We start from the raw sequence: 15,000 nt of genomic DNA on the forward strand, positions 1-15,000 counted from the left end.
AGTTTGAAAGGGTGAGTCCAACCCCCCCCCCCCTCTCCCCCATGCTTGGCCACACCCGGTATCGATGAAATATTTTTGAAGACATTAACAATATATATTTTTTTTGTGTGTGAATTTTCAAGTGAGGTGATTTCTAAGAACACCACACACACACACACACACACACACACACACACACACACACACACACACACACACACACACACACACACACACACACACACACACACACATATATATATATATATATATATATATATATATATATATATATATATATATATATTTCTATTATTAGTTTTATGATCTTTTTATGTATTCAAAATGTTTATAATATGAGAGTAGTTCTATTATTTCATCCTTTTATTAAATTCTGAGATTTTCACATAACTCCCTTTTAATTTACTCGTTTGATTATTGTTAATCATTCATTGGTTTTGAGGGAAAATATACATAGGAATAATAAACTTAAGTTTTTGTATGTCAGTAAATGAAAGGAAATGTTTTTTTTTCCATCACCGAAAACCCCTTGGTTTCAAAGTAAAAAAAAAATCAGAAGCGAGGGAAAGAGAGAGAAATGGAGATGGAGAGGGGGAGAGAGAAAGAGAGAGAGACAGGGGGAGGGAGAGAAAGAAAGAAAGAGAGAGAGAGAGAGCGAAGGGCAAAACGCGAAAAAAAAAAAACACAGCTTCCGCTCGAACGATTCTGACATGGAGAAAAAGGGGGAAAAAATCTCCCCTTTCTTCAAAAAAAATAAACTTATTGGATTTTCTATGTCTTCCGAGGAGGGAAAAAAAGAGGAGAGAGAGGAAGAGGGGGATAAGAGGGAAGGCAGACAAGGAAATGGGGGCAGAAGAGGGAGGAAGAAGGGAGAAGGAACGGAGGGAGAAAGGATGGAATACAAAAAAATGGTAAGAGAAGATGAAGGGAGAAGGAAGAAATAAAAAGGGTAATTGAGGTGGGAGGCCTAAATAAATGATCGGAAGACAGGAAGGGAGAGAGACAAGGGAGGAAGAGAGGGAAGAGAGAAAGAGAAGAAAGGGAGAAAACAAAAGAAAAATAAGGAAAAGGGGTGAATGAACAAATAACCAAGGTTAGAGAAGAAAGAGAAAAGAGAATCGGAGAGATAGAAGAGAGTGAGGAAGAGCAAACATAGAACAAGAGGGGGGAAGGGGACGAGAGAAAACAGAGTGAAAAGGGTAGAAAAAAAAAATATCCCAAATTAAAAATGGATAATATCCCGTTCTTTCTGTGAATTCGTTGCCAGAAATGTTCTCAAACTCCTGAACATGTTATTGCTATTGTTATTAATACTGACAGGTTGTTAATTATATGCTTACGTTGGCGCGGTATGAAGCGTGAGAGAATTTTTTTCTTTCTTTCTTTCTTTTTGTGTGAGAGATTAATGATAAGATGTTAAGAGCTGTTAATGACTTGCTGTTGAAATTTTTATGTTTTATTTATTTATTTTTTGTTTTGTTTGTGTGAAGTGTAAAGGTTTTACAGTTTTAAAATTGATGCAGTGAAAGAGAGTATGTTTCTTGTTCAAATTATCAGCTGTAAAAGTTTTGTTTTGAATCTAAACTGTTTAGTTTTGTGTACTATCAGTATTTCGTTGTTGTTCTTGTTGTTATTATTAGTATCATTATTATTATTATTGTTGTTGTTGTTGTTGTATTATCATTATTATTATTGTTGTTGTTGTTGCATTTGTTGTTGATATTATTATTGTTATTATTGCCTTTTTTACACGTATTCTTTATCATTATCTTATTTCTTATATCTTTTATTCAGACCTAAAGTAAGCTAACGTATCTAAATTGCTCCATGAGAAAAATCGTTAGTGTTTCACATAAACATGAAAATAAAACTTGACAATATATATATATATATATATAAAATATATATATATATATATATATATATATATATATATATATATATATATATATATATATATATATATATATATATATATATATATTTTGCATCATTTTTTGTCCTGAAGAAAAACTCTTCGCTCGGTCTCTTTTATCCTTTCCCCTCGTTTTTTCTCTAATTAACATAACTTCCGTTTCTCCTCCAAAAAGCACAAATCCACACCAAAAGAACACGAATACATCACCCTCACACAACAAAAAAGAGAGAGATTGTAAGAAAAGATACGAAGAAAAAAAATATATGTAAGTCTTCCCTCCATACTTTTTTTTTTGGTACCCCTTTCCACAGAAAACGAAACGCGGACCCTATCTATACACTTGAGTACTTTACCACGTAAAAATATATCTCCCCTCTGTTGATACAAACTTAAAAGGTTATTATACACAGTGTTCTTGCCCGAGGGAAAAAAAGGAAAACGAGGAGAAAAAAGGAAAAACGAGGAGGGGAAAAAAATGTAAGTGAGAAGTGGGGAAAGGCGGCAGACTTGATTTTTTTTCTGTTGCTTTTACTACTTACGAGGACCGAGCTGTCAGTTCCTCTAGCCATTAGCACTCATATATGGATACATATGTGTACGTGTGTTTGTATGTGTAGCATTAGAGGATAAATAAATTTTGGAGAAAAAATTGTTTATCAACCATACTCATTTGTCGTGTTTTGGTAGATGTACGTATGGAAACATGAGTGTGTGTGTGTGTGTGTGTGTGTGTGTGTGTGTGTGTGTGTGTGTGCGTGCGTTTGTGTTTTGTTCGATTACTTAGCTATCTTTTTTTTTTATCAACCGCTTATTCTACTATTTATTTATCCACAAATCAAAACAAATTTTAGCTTCTAATGGCAACAAATAGCGACAAAAAAAGAAAGGAAAAAAGAGAAAGGTCGAGAAGGAGAAGCAAAAAATATTTCTCAAAGCTACCGGAAGTTCCCACCTCCTCCTCCTCCCCTTTCGTTAGATTAGCATTCTCTCTCTCTCCCTTTCTCTCTCTCTCTCTCTCTCTTTCTCCTCGGTTCTCTCCTCTCTTCTCTCTTCTCTCTTTCTCTTTCTCCTTCTCTCTCTCTTCCCTTCTCTCTCTCTCCTCTCTCTCTCTCTTCTCCTCTCTCTCTCTTCTCCTCTCTCTCTCTTCTTCTCTCCCCTCTCTCTCTCTCTCTCTCTCTCTCTCTTCTCCTATCTCTGTCTGTTTCCCATCCTGCTACCCTCCTCTTCCTTTTAATCTCCCTTTCATTCCTTCTCTTCACCTTCCTACCCTTTAACTCTCTTGACTTCCTTACCTTCTCCCTCCCTCTCCCTGACCCCCTTTCCTCTTACTTCCTTCTCTCTCCCCATCTTTCTATATCTCTCCCTTCCTTCTCTCTCTCCCTATCTCCCTCTTACTCCCTTCCCTATCTCTCTCCCTGCCCCCCATCTCCCCCTCCCTCCTCCCCCTCTCTCTCTCTGCCTGCCCCCTATATCCCCCTTCCTTCCTTCTTCCTCCCTCCCTCCCTCCCTCCCTCCCTCCCTCCCTCCTTCCCTCCCTCCCTCCTTCCTCCCTCTCCTTCCCTCCCTCCTCCCTCCCTCCCTTCCTATCTCCCCATATCTCCCCCTTCCTCCTCCTCCCCTCTCTCTCCCTACCCCCCTTAAGCTACTCTCCCTGCCCCGTTGTTTACCGTCTCGCACACTTGTACCAACAAACCGCTCTTGTTATCCCGTTCTCCCGAGGCAACAAACAAGGGCTCTCACCTCCCCTCTCCCTTTCCCCTCTCTGTCTCCCTTTAAACACGCGTCCACAACATTAGTCTTAATCACCTGTGATTTTTTTTTTTCTCTCTCTCTCTCTCGCCTTTTTATTCTGGTTTTCGGTTTGTCTTCTTCCTCTCTGTCTTGCTGTACGCATGTATGTATAATTTGTATGTACACATGTGTAAGACATACCTGTAGATAGATGTATAGATAGAGATCGAGATACCGTATATGTATGTAACTATAGCATATTATTTATGTTGACGTACCTATGTGTGTTCACCTAGATTGCCGGTCCCAGAACCGGGTAAATAGAGATGGTGACTCGATAAAAACACCGGGCGGAAGGCAGTGGCAAACGACCGCTCTAAATTGCCAAGAAAATCATGGATATCCATGATGGCCAACGTCCTGGTGGGACAGGGCACTTAAAAAAAACTGTGTGTGTGTGTATATATATATATGTGTATATATATATATATATATATATGTGTGTGTGTGTGTGTGTGTGTGTGTGTGTGTGTGTGTGTGTGTGTGTGTGTGTATATATATATATGAATATATACATACACACTGGTTCTATGCGTGAATACTTGTGTATGTGTGTGCACATGTCTGCGTAAGCATACGTGTTTGCAAAGCTCATATGGATTTTGTACGTGATTCCTTGCTGGTTTTGACTGTTTATGTATTATATTCAGTTGGAAATAACACACGACCAGCAACAAGCTGCGTAAAAACATTTCTGTCGTTACAGAAAACTCTTAGAGTAAAGCGGTAAATTACCCCCAGCCACCCCTTTGGCAGCAATCAGCAAAGTGAATACAGTAGGGAAAGGCCGGCCAGTCACCGAACCAACGCTCTTTGCACACAGGGACGACCGAGCGAAGTCCTCCTTATATGGATTTCGCGACCGGATGAGGGGGCTTGGCGGTAGGTTAATGGCCGTGCTTGCGTTCGATATTATGCATAGGAAGACAAATTCAGATTTAGACGTATGTGTACGGATATCGACTTATATATATATGCGAGCGTGAGAGAGAGAGAGAGAGAGAGAGAGAGAGAGAGAGAGAGAGAGAGAGAGAGAGAGAGAGAGAGAGAGAGAGAAAGAAAGACATCATGAATAAACACCCGAGGCTGGATCACTCCTTGTCGCTCCTCTTCCCTCAGCCTCCAAGAAGGAAATTATAGGAACAACCTCCTGCTCGGTGGCGGTGGTCGGGTCCCACAGACGAGCGCAGTGACAGCCTTGTCTTTTCCCGCGGAGGAGGCCCTCGACATCTTTCGAAAAGTATTAGAACAATAAGCAAAGAAAACGGTAAACAATCTGAGTCTCAGTGTTTACTTAATTCGGTCGAAACTTCATTAACATTTCTTGCTTTGTGGAAGTATTAATTCTCGATTCGCAGGCTTTACTCCGTTTATCGCGATGAAATTTATTCAGTCGCGTTGAGATTCTTAGTTTCATTGCAGTTTTCTGTGAATGAGGTCTAGCTTTATGAGTTTTAATGCTAATAGCTATTCTTTTTCGTTTAGTTGTGTCTGCAGAATATTTGAGAAAGGGAAGAGAGCGAGAGAAAGAGAAAGAAAAGGAGAGAGAAAGAGACGGACAGAGACAGGGAAGGGCGAAAAAAAGGTCTAATATTTACCTCACCTTCAAAAGAGTACAAGTGCATCGACCCATTCCTCGATAGAAACACTATTGAGAAAGGAAAAAAGGACGTTTTCACCCAAGCCACAAAGCCAATAGATAAGCAAACAAAACAAGATTTTTACTTTGTTCTAACACCCCCCTCCCCTCCCTTCCCCCCCCCCTTCAAAAAAATGACTTGCTAACTGCTTCACGACAAACAAAAAAGAAATGTTTAAGATAATAATAGTACTTTTCACTGCACACAAAAAAATAGAAAAGCGTTATCTTGTACCACGTCTTTGAAGGGTTCACTTTGTCTTGGATGTTCTTCAGGAGCCGAAGTTTTTAGATAAAGAGTTTATCAGTTTGTCTTAACTGTCGTTAAGTTTAGTTAATGTTATTATCATCATTATTATTATTGTTGTTACTTTTTTTTGTTATTGTTATTTACACTATTATTATTATTATTATTATTATTATTATTATTATCATGATTATTATCATTATTATTACATTGATTTCCTTTTACCGTTGTCGTTATCATCGTCATCATAATTATCACCATCAACACCTTTTTTATCTTCTTTATTCTCAACTTACCTTTACCCCTTTCTTCTCCTCCTTTTGTTATTATTAATCTATATTGTCATTCTGTCTTTCCTTCATTCCCAACTGCCACCTCCTCTTCTTCCTTCTTCTCTTCTTTATCCTCCTCCTCTTCATCCACCTCAATCTCCTCTTCCTCTTCTTCCTTCTCCTCTACCTCCTCCCTCCACCTCCACCTCCACCTCCACTTAATCTCCTCCCCCTCTCCCTCTTACTCCTCCACCTCCACCTCTACTCAGTCTCCACCCTCCTCCCTTATTCCCTCCCTAACCCCTCCCTCCTTTCTTCCCTTCCCCTTCCCCTTCCTCCTTCTTCTTCCCTTTCCCCTTCCCCTTCCCCCTCCTTCTTCAGTACGTTGTTTATCTTGCGGCAGAGCCAGAGGGAGTCGGACGCAGCCTAAATTCCCATACACCGTAAGCTTTATCGCTATGTGGACGTGTGTGTGTGTGTGCGTGGGCGGGCGTGTGTGTGTGTGTGTGTGTGTGTGTATGTGTGTGTGTGTGTGTGTGTGTCCTTTTCGGTCCATATGTCTGTCTCGATATTTGTGTGTTTGTCTATTTGTCTGATCTCTCTTTCTCTCTTTCTTTTTCTTTTTCTTTCTCTCTTTTCTCTCTCTCTCTCTCTCTCTCTCTCTCTCTCTCTCTCTCTCTCTCTCTCTCTCTCTCTCCTCTCTCTCTCTCTCTCCTCTCTCCTCCTCCTCGCGCGCGCGGGGGAGCGCGCAGCGTGTGTGTGTGTGTGGTGTGTGTGTGTGTGTGTGTGTGTGTGTGTGTGTGTGTGTGTGTGTGTGTGTGTTCGAGTCCGATCTCATGTGGGTAAACATATCTGCCTGTTTTTTTTTTTTTCTTTTCCTTTCTTATCTTTTCTTTTCTTTTCTTTTCCATTTTTATGAGCGCGTGCTTGCGAGTAGGTGCCCGTGACTGTATGACTGCGTGCCTGTTTACGCTTTTCATTTGAAGTATTCTAAGAAACGACAGTGAAAGTTAAATATTGATAGGATTCAAACATCAACATGCTGAAAATAAAGTAATTGTGAAAAAGAATTAGGAAGGTGAAGAAAAGAAGAAGAAGAAGACGAAGAAAGAATAAGAAGATTGTGATGATGACGAAGAAGAGATAAAGGAGGAGATAAATTGTGATTATGCTGATAATGATGAAAGTGATGATGATGGTATTTGTAATGATGATGATGATTATGAAAATGAAAACAATTATAATAAAGATAATTGTAATAATGATATTAATGTTAATAATGGTAATGATAATTGTAAAGATATGGATAATGACTAATAATTATTATCATAATGCTAGTAATGATAATCATAATAATAGTAATTACGATAATTATAATGATAGAAATAATGATGACACTGATAATAATAACAATAATAATAATAATAACAGTGATAATGATAACAATAATCTAAGAAGAACATCGAGAAAAGACGAAAAGTCAGGAACTAAACTGCAAGAAAATTGGCAAACGAAAGCGAGAAAGACAGAAGGGAAAAGTTATCCCATTTACCAAATAGTTATTCTTACTTTCACTGACTGCTTACATCTGGCTTCGGAGAGAAATGGTGTAATGTTTAGTTCCACGAATAAAGGGGGTGGAATGAGGGAAGGAAGGGGGAAAAATAGGGATAGAGGGAAAGGGGAGAAAGAGGAAGGAGGGAAGGAGCGAGAATGGGTAAAGGAAGGACAGGTAGAGAGGGATAGAGAAGGAAGGAGAAAGAGTGATGGGTGTGAGGAGGGAAAAGGAGGGGCAGAGAAAGAGGAAGAGAGAAGGACAGTCAAAGAGTAGGAGGGAAGGACAGAGAAGGAAGATGGATGAATGGAAGGAAGGGACGAAGCGCGTAAAAAAAGAGTAGCAAAGAAAGTAAAAGAGTGGTAGAGAGGAGAGAGAAAGAGGGGAGATAGAGAGGAAGACAAAAGAACGACGAAGTGAGGGAGAAGGAGGAGCAAATGGAGAGCAAGGCAGAAGGAAGGTGAAAGAATGGGAGTGAGGGAGAGGGAAGGAAAGGCAGATAGAGAGGAAAAGAGAAGACAGGTGAAAGAACGGAAGAAGGAGAGGAAAGATAGAAGTAAAAAAAAAAAAAACGAAAAAAGGGAGGAGCCGAATAAAGAGGGAACAAGGAATGAAAGAGTGGGAGAGAGAGATAAGAGAAACAGGAAAAGAGGGTTAGAGTGGGAAGAAGAAAGAAGGAGACACAGAAAGAAAGAAAGAGAGAACGAACCAGAAGGATCAGAGAGAAAGAGAAAGAGAGAGAGAGAGAGAAACGAGAGAAAATAAGCACAAATATAATGAAAACAGACATAGAGAAAATTAGTGCATGCGTAATGAGGGGAAGTAAAAAACGACATTTTTTCCCTCAATTCCACTAACAAGGAAATTCCTTCTGTGATTGCCAAAAGGGGAGACAGAGGGGAGAGGTGTGATAATGAGGGGGAGAAGAATAAGGAAAGAAGAGACGGTTCGTGACATTTCATTCATTACTGGAAGTGAACGAAGTGAAAAAAAGAACAATTCTAAGAAAGAACGGAAGGAAAGAGATAAAAAAGTGCGTGTATTTGCGTGTGTGTGTTTGCGCGCGCGTGTGTGTGTGCGTGTGTGTGTGTGTGTGTGTGTGTGTGTGTGTGTGTGTGTGTGTTTGTGTGTGTGCACGCGCGCTTTTGTGTACGTAGATATAGATATGTATATTTATTCATCAATCTCATTGCCTAGCAAATAGACAGAGAAGCAGATAGATAGATAGACTGAATAATGAGTGTGAAGCGACGTGCGTATGAGAGAAGGACAAAACAGAAAATAGAAAGAGAAAATAAGGAAATCGATAAGAACGTGAGAGAAAGAAACAACAGACGAACAGGAAGATAGCTTAGAGAACAGATAAAAAAAAAACATAAAACATACATAACACCAGCAAAAGAAAAATAGACAGAAAATAGATGAAAAAAAAACTTGACTGACAGACATATTTTCGCGTGTGTATTTTTAAGATTTTTTTTTCCGTTTGTACAAGAGAAAGTGGCACAGCATGGCACCTCTCTTCCGGTGGCTCTGTTGCCGTCCGGGCGGTAATGATTGGCTCTCTCTCTCTCTCTCTCTCTCTCTCTCTCTCTCTCTCTCTCTTTCTCTCTCTCTCTCTCTCTCTCCCTTTCTCTCTCTCTCTCCTCTCCTCTCTCTCTCTCTCTCTCTCTCTCTCTCTCTCTCTCTCTCTCTCTCTCTCTCTCTCTCTCTCCCCTCTCCCTTTCCCTCTCCCTCTCCCTCTCCCTCTTCCTCATTCTCTCTTTCTCTTCCTCTTCCTCATTCTCTCTTCCTCTTCCTCATTCTTTCTTCCATTTCTTCATTCTCTCTTCCTCTTCATCATTCTCTCTTCCTCTTCCTTTCTCTTCCACTCTCTCTCTTCCCGTCTCTCTCTTTCTTTCTCACTACCCCTCCCCCCTCTCCATATAACTATCTAGTTATCTATCTTCAGCTCTAGCTAATAGTGTTTTATTTATTTATTTATTTATTTATTTGTGTGTGCGTCCGTGTGTGTTTGTTGTTTGTTTGTCTGTTTGTTTGAAAGTATAATTTCTCAACATTCACAAACTCAAATAACTTCTTTATCTAACCCTCTGGCATTTAAAAAATCACAAACAAGATCGCTAATTATTATTATTATTTATTTATTTAATTATACATTTATTTGTCTACCTATTTATTTTTGTAAAATCAACGAAAATATATAAATATATAATTATTTATACATCGAATCCCTCTTTCAACGGAGAAAACGTTGTCGTCCGACATACCAAAGAAAACGTTCCCCGCCGGCATACCAAAGAAAACGGCATTTCATTCATGAGGCACCAGGTGTAACTTGTCCATTTGCCAAGTTCCACTGACGCATTCAAACTCTCATATTGTTGGAACTGTGACAGCAAGTATGGAGATTCTGTGGCGTATCTGGAGGAAATTTATGATCATGGGCGTGAGAATATAAATCCCTTTTTTAGATGGGTGTAAGTTTCTAAAGTGAATATTGCGATGGAGTTAAGATCAGAGAAATGTAGACTTTTGAGTGGTTAGAGAGAAGAGAGAGAGAGAGAGAGAGAGAGAGAGAGAACAAGCAATACCTGTGTACGTGCGTGGTAAATATACACGTAAAACAAGAAAAATGCATGTAGTTAACATTATAACTAATAGATAAAGACAAATGAACTGTCAAACAGTTAGCCTCATCCATTATATATATATTTTTACTATTTTTTTTCTTGTTCTAAATTTGCAAAGGACTACTTTACGAAATCATGGACCCTGTTATCACTCCTATTATTATCAAATTAATGAATATATAAATAGGTTAAAATTATTTTCTTAGTTGCTTCTTACCATCCCCTTTCCTTTTCTATTTTTCCTTACTACGGCCATTCGCATTTTCCTCTTTTTTTATATAACTTATTTCTTCAATACAGGAGGGTTCTAGCGCTGTCCCTCATTTGCATAACCTACGTACACGAGATTGAACTGTTAATCGTATTTTGCAATAACTAGGAAGTCTCACAAAAGAATAAAGAATTATGATATATTGGTGGTTAGTGATTTTTTCTCCTTCCTTTACTGTAATTATCATGTTTCTTTTCTGTCAGGATATTCTTTTGTATTTCTTACTGCGCAAATTGTATATATGTACATGTGTGTGTGTGTGTGAGAGAGAGAGAGAGAGAGTGAGAGAGAGAGAGAGAGAGAGAGAGAGAGAGAGAGAGAGAGAGAGTGAGAGAGCGAGAGAGAGAGACAGAGAGAGAGAGAGAGTGAGAGAGAGAGAGAGATACAGAGAAAGAGAGATAGAGGAAGAGGAAGAGATAGAGTGCGTGTTCATTTGTTTATCTATTCATATATTTACCCAAATGTTTGTTCATTTGTCACTTATCCATTTACACATAATTTTTCATTCGCCCTTCTCCAGCCCTGTTCTCACCCTCTCTTTCCCACCCCTCGCCTCTCCTTCATCCTCCCCCCCCCCTTCTCCCCCTCTCTCTCTCCCAACCCCTCTCTCTCCCACCCCTTCTCTCTCCCACCCCCTCTCCTCTCTTTCACCCCCCCCCTTCTCCCCCTCTCTCTCCATCTCTCTTCACTTTCCCACCAGTTCTTAGAGTCTCAGCCGATGGTTTCTGGAGCTGTACGGGGGCAGGTTTTGTGTGGTTAAGATCTAGCAATTAGCGTTGAGCAATTGTGTACCTTGTTAGCCGTGGGTTTGGATGTTCAGCTGAACAGTATTCTTCGTCTCCTCCTCCTCTCCTCCCTCCCCCACTCACCCCTCCCAGCGGCTCTTTCCCCCCTCCCCCTCTCCCCCCCTTACAGACACACCTTCGTTTCTTCTTCTTTTTCCATCTCCCCTCTCCCCCTCTCCCCCCCCCCGTCTCTCTCTCACCCTCTCTCTCTCTCTTCCCATCTTCTCCCCCACTTCTCTCTCTCTCCTCCCTCCCTCCTTCCCTCCCTCCCTGCCTTCTTCCCCGTTCACCCCATCGTGGGAATACTTTCAAGGAAAATAGACTTTGGTAGACTACTTACAGTGTGAGGGAATGCACTGGTAATTTCAACTTTTAATATATCAAGAAATCCAAGTTTTTTAATCGTCTTTTCGAAGGGAAGTCAGATACTTGTGTGTGTGTGTGTGTGTGTGTGTGTGTGTGTGTGTGTGTGTGTGTGTGTGTGTGTGTGATTGTTGTTTGTGTGTGTGTGTGTGTGTGTGTGCGTGTGTGTGTGTGTGTGTGTGTGGTGTGTGTGTGTGTGTGTGGTGTGTGTGGTGTTGGTGTTGGTTGTGTGTGTGTGTGTGGTGTGTGTGTGTAGTGATAAAAACAACATAATTATCCCAATTCGACGTCAATTTACTGTGGAGGGATCATAGAAAACGGTTTACGGTAAACTATGCTAAATTATGGTATACCGGATTGTTTGAAATCATATATTATTACTATTATTATGGTTGTTATTATTATCATTATTGTTATTATTATCATTATAATTGCTATTAATATTATTTTACTGTTGATATGGTTGATACTATTGTTATAATAATAATAATAGTGATAATAATGATAATAATAATAATTATTATTATTATTATTATTATTATTATTATTATTATTGTTATTATTATTATTATTATTATTATTATTATTATCATTATATATTATTATCATCATCTCATCATCATCATCATCATCATCATCATCATCATCATCATCATCATCATCATCATCATCATCATTTTTACTATATCATCATCATCATCATCATCATCATACTTTTACTATGACTGTTGTTATAATCACTATTGATATTATCAATATCAATATTATCATTATTATCATCACCATCATCATTATTTTTTCAACTATTATCATTACCATCTCGATTATTACCATTACTTTTATTGTTATTATCATTATCTCTGTCATCGTCATCATCATCGTTGTTGTTGTTTTTGCTTCCATTACTGTTAATGTCACTTTGATTATTACTTCATTATCAAAGAGAGAGAGAGAGAGAGAGAGAGAGAGAGAGAGAGAGAGAGAGAGAGAGAGAGAGAGAGAGAGAGAGAGAAGAGAGAAGGAAGAGAAAGAGAGAGAGAGAGAAAGAGAAAGAGAAAGAGAGAGAGAGAGAGAGAGAGAGAGAGAGAGAGAGAGAGAGAGAGAGAGAGAGAGAGAGAATAAAGAAAAAAACAAGAGAGTAAAAAATAGAAAAGAAAAAAAGAGAAAAAAAGAATATGCGCTCATAATGCAAAGATAAAAGGCCCAGTTACCTTGCACAAGTTGCAGGCTTAATTGCACGTTGTCTCAACCACTGGTATTGCAAAGTGTATTCGCTTGCTTAAAACAGCGCCCTCTCAAGCTCACTTTGGGAACTTAGAGCGAAGGGTGCTTTCAAAGAGGATGGGAGGGGGGGGGGGGAATGGGGGAGAAGGGAGGGAGAGAGGAGGGGGGATGGAGGGAGGAGGGAGGGAGACAGGAGAGGGAGGGAGGGAGAGGGGAGGGGGGATGGAGGGAGGGGGTGAAAGGAGGTAAGCGGGGATAGGGTGGGTAGAAGGAAGGAGAGGGAGAGAGAGGATAAGGGGATGGGAGGAAGGAGGGGAAAAGAAGATGGAGAAACACAGTAGAAAAGAAGGTAAGAAGAAGAGAGCGGGAGAAGCAGAGGGCGACTGAAACAGAGGAGAGAGGAGACTAGGGAGAACGTTAAACAGAAGGGAAGAGGGAGGTAAATAATTGGTGAAGAAGGTGAATGGGAGACGGATAAAGGATGATGCAGGAGGAGCGGATAGGGAGGGATGGAGGGACGGAGGGAGGGACGGAGGGAGAGATGAAATGGGTAAGAACGGTTAGAGAAGATGAGGAAAGATGAGAGGGGAGGAGGGAGGGAGGGGAATGAAAGAAAAACTGGTATCTATCTATTTACACATACGCGCGCGCGCACAACACACACACACACACACACACACACACACACACACACACACACACACACACACACACACACACACACACACACACACACACACACAAATATATATATACACACACATATATATATTATTATTCTATATATATATATATATATATATATATATATATATATATTAATATATATATATATATATATATATAATCATATAATATATATATATATATAATATATAATATATATATATATATATGTGTAAAATATAATATATATATATATATATATATATATATATAAATATTTGTGTGTGTGTGTGTTTTTGTTATTACTATGTGTATATATATTATATATATCTATATGTGTATGATGATATATATATATTATATAATATATTATATATATATATATATATATAAAACAATATGTGTGTGTGTGTGTTTCTCTGTCCATCTACCTAGTGTTTATCTATGTTCTCAATGGGCAGAAGATATATTGCAATTTAATTGAAGAAATAAATAATCAACAGGAAAAAGATTATGGTTAAAAGGGAGATTAATATGCATATAAATTTATGAAAGAAAGATATTACAATGTTTTGTTAAAACAGATATTATCAAAAGTGACACTTAAAATAAGTAAAAAAAATCTTCCATATTTGTATAATTCAAAGATATATTTTGATAAGGATGTTCAGTTCAAATTCGTCAGTATTATCATTTAATCGTATCGTTGTGTGTCTTATTTTATCATAATTGCCTCACAGTTGATAAAGTTGTTTTGATAATGTACCGTTTCTTCCACAGATTACAGGAGGAGTTTCTACATGTCTTGTAAGGTGAGTCCTCCCCCCCCCCCTTATTTTCGATTGTGCCATACTTAGTATTGTCGTTGTTGCTGTTGTTATTTTTTTTTTTTTATTATTATTATCAGTATTATTATTATCATTATCATTGTCATTATTATTATTATTATCATTATTATTATTTTTATTATCATTATTATTATTATTATTATATTATTATTATTATCATCATCATCATTATTGTTATTATCATTTGTTGTTGTTGTTGTTGTTTTTGTTGTTGTTTTTGTTGTTTTGATGTTCTTGTTTCTCTTCTCGTAACCTGAAATATCAATCAAACATTTTCTGTTACTCTGTACGTATATATATATATATAATATATATATATATATATATAAAAAATATATATATATATATCATATATATATATATATGCATCTGTATAGGTTATATATCTAAATGTATATTGTCCTAATCTTTGCATGTTCAAGGTATTTCAATTTCTGTTCATTATCATTCCAAAAAGATTATTCACAACTACACCATCAGGCATGAAATATACATCGTCTTTAAACCATACTTTTTTTCGTGAATGAGAATATTTTACACAGTTCGAACAGCCAAGTCTGCATTAACCATCTAATGAATAACAACAGTAAAAAACAAAAACGTTATTAATTTATGTGTTTGTTTGCATTTGTTTTTGTAATTAATATCATTAGGATAAACAGTTTAGCTGAATTTGCCAGGGGTGTTTACTGTGAAAATCTACTTTCTCTCTCTCTCTCTCTCTCTCTCTCTCTCTCTCTCTCTCTCTCTCTCTCTCTCTCTCTCTCTCTCTCTCTCTCTCTCTCTCT

At 38.2% G+C, this 15,000-nt stretch overlaps 1 long non-coding RNA gene across 1 annotated transcript in view; it reads left to right on the forward strand.

The window, feature by feature from the left end:
- Positions 1 to 15,000, forward strand: part of LOC119570468 — a 158,885-nt gene that overhangs the window by 45,075 nt on the left and 98,810 nt on the right. The window contains exon 2 of the long non-coding RNA XR_005228425.1: positions 14,145 to 14,176. This is a non-coding gene — a long non-coding RNA (uncharacterized LOC119570468). The remainder of the gene's footprint in view (positions 1 to 14,144; positions 14,177 to 15,000) is intronic.

This window comes from Penaeus monodon, chromosome 4 (genome assembly GCF_015228065.2).
Source record: "Penaeus monodon isolate SGIC_2016 chromosome 4, NSTDA_Pmon_1, whole genome shotgun sequence".
Classification (NCBI taxonomy): Eukaryota; Metazoa; Arthropoda; class Malacostraca; order Decapoda; family Penaeidae; genus Penaeus; species Penaeus monodon.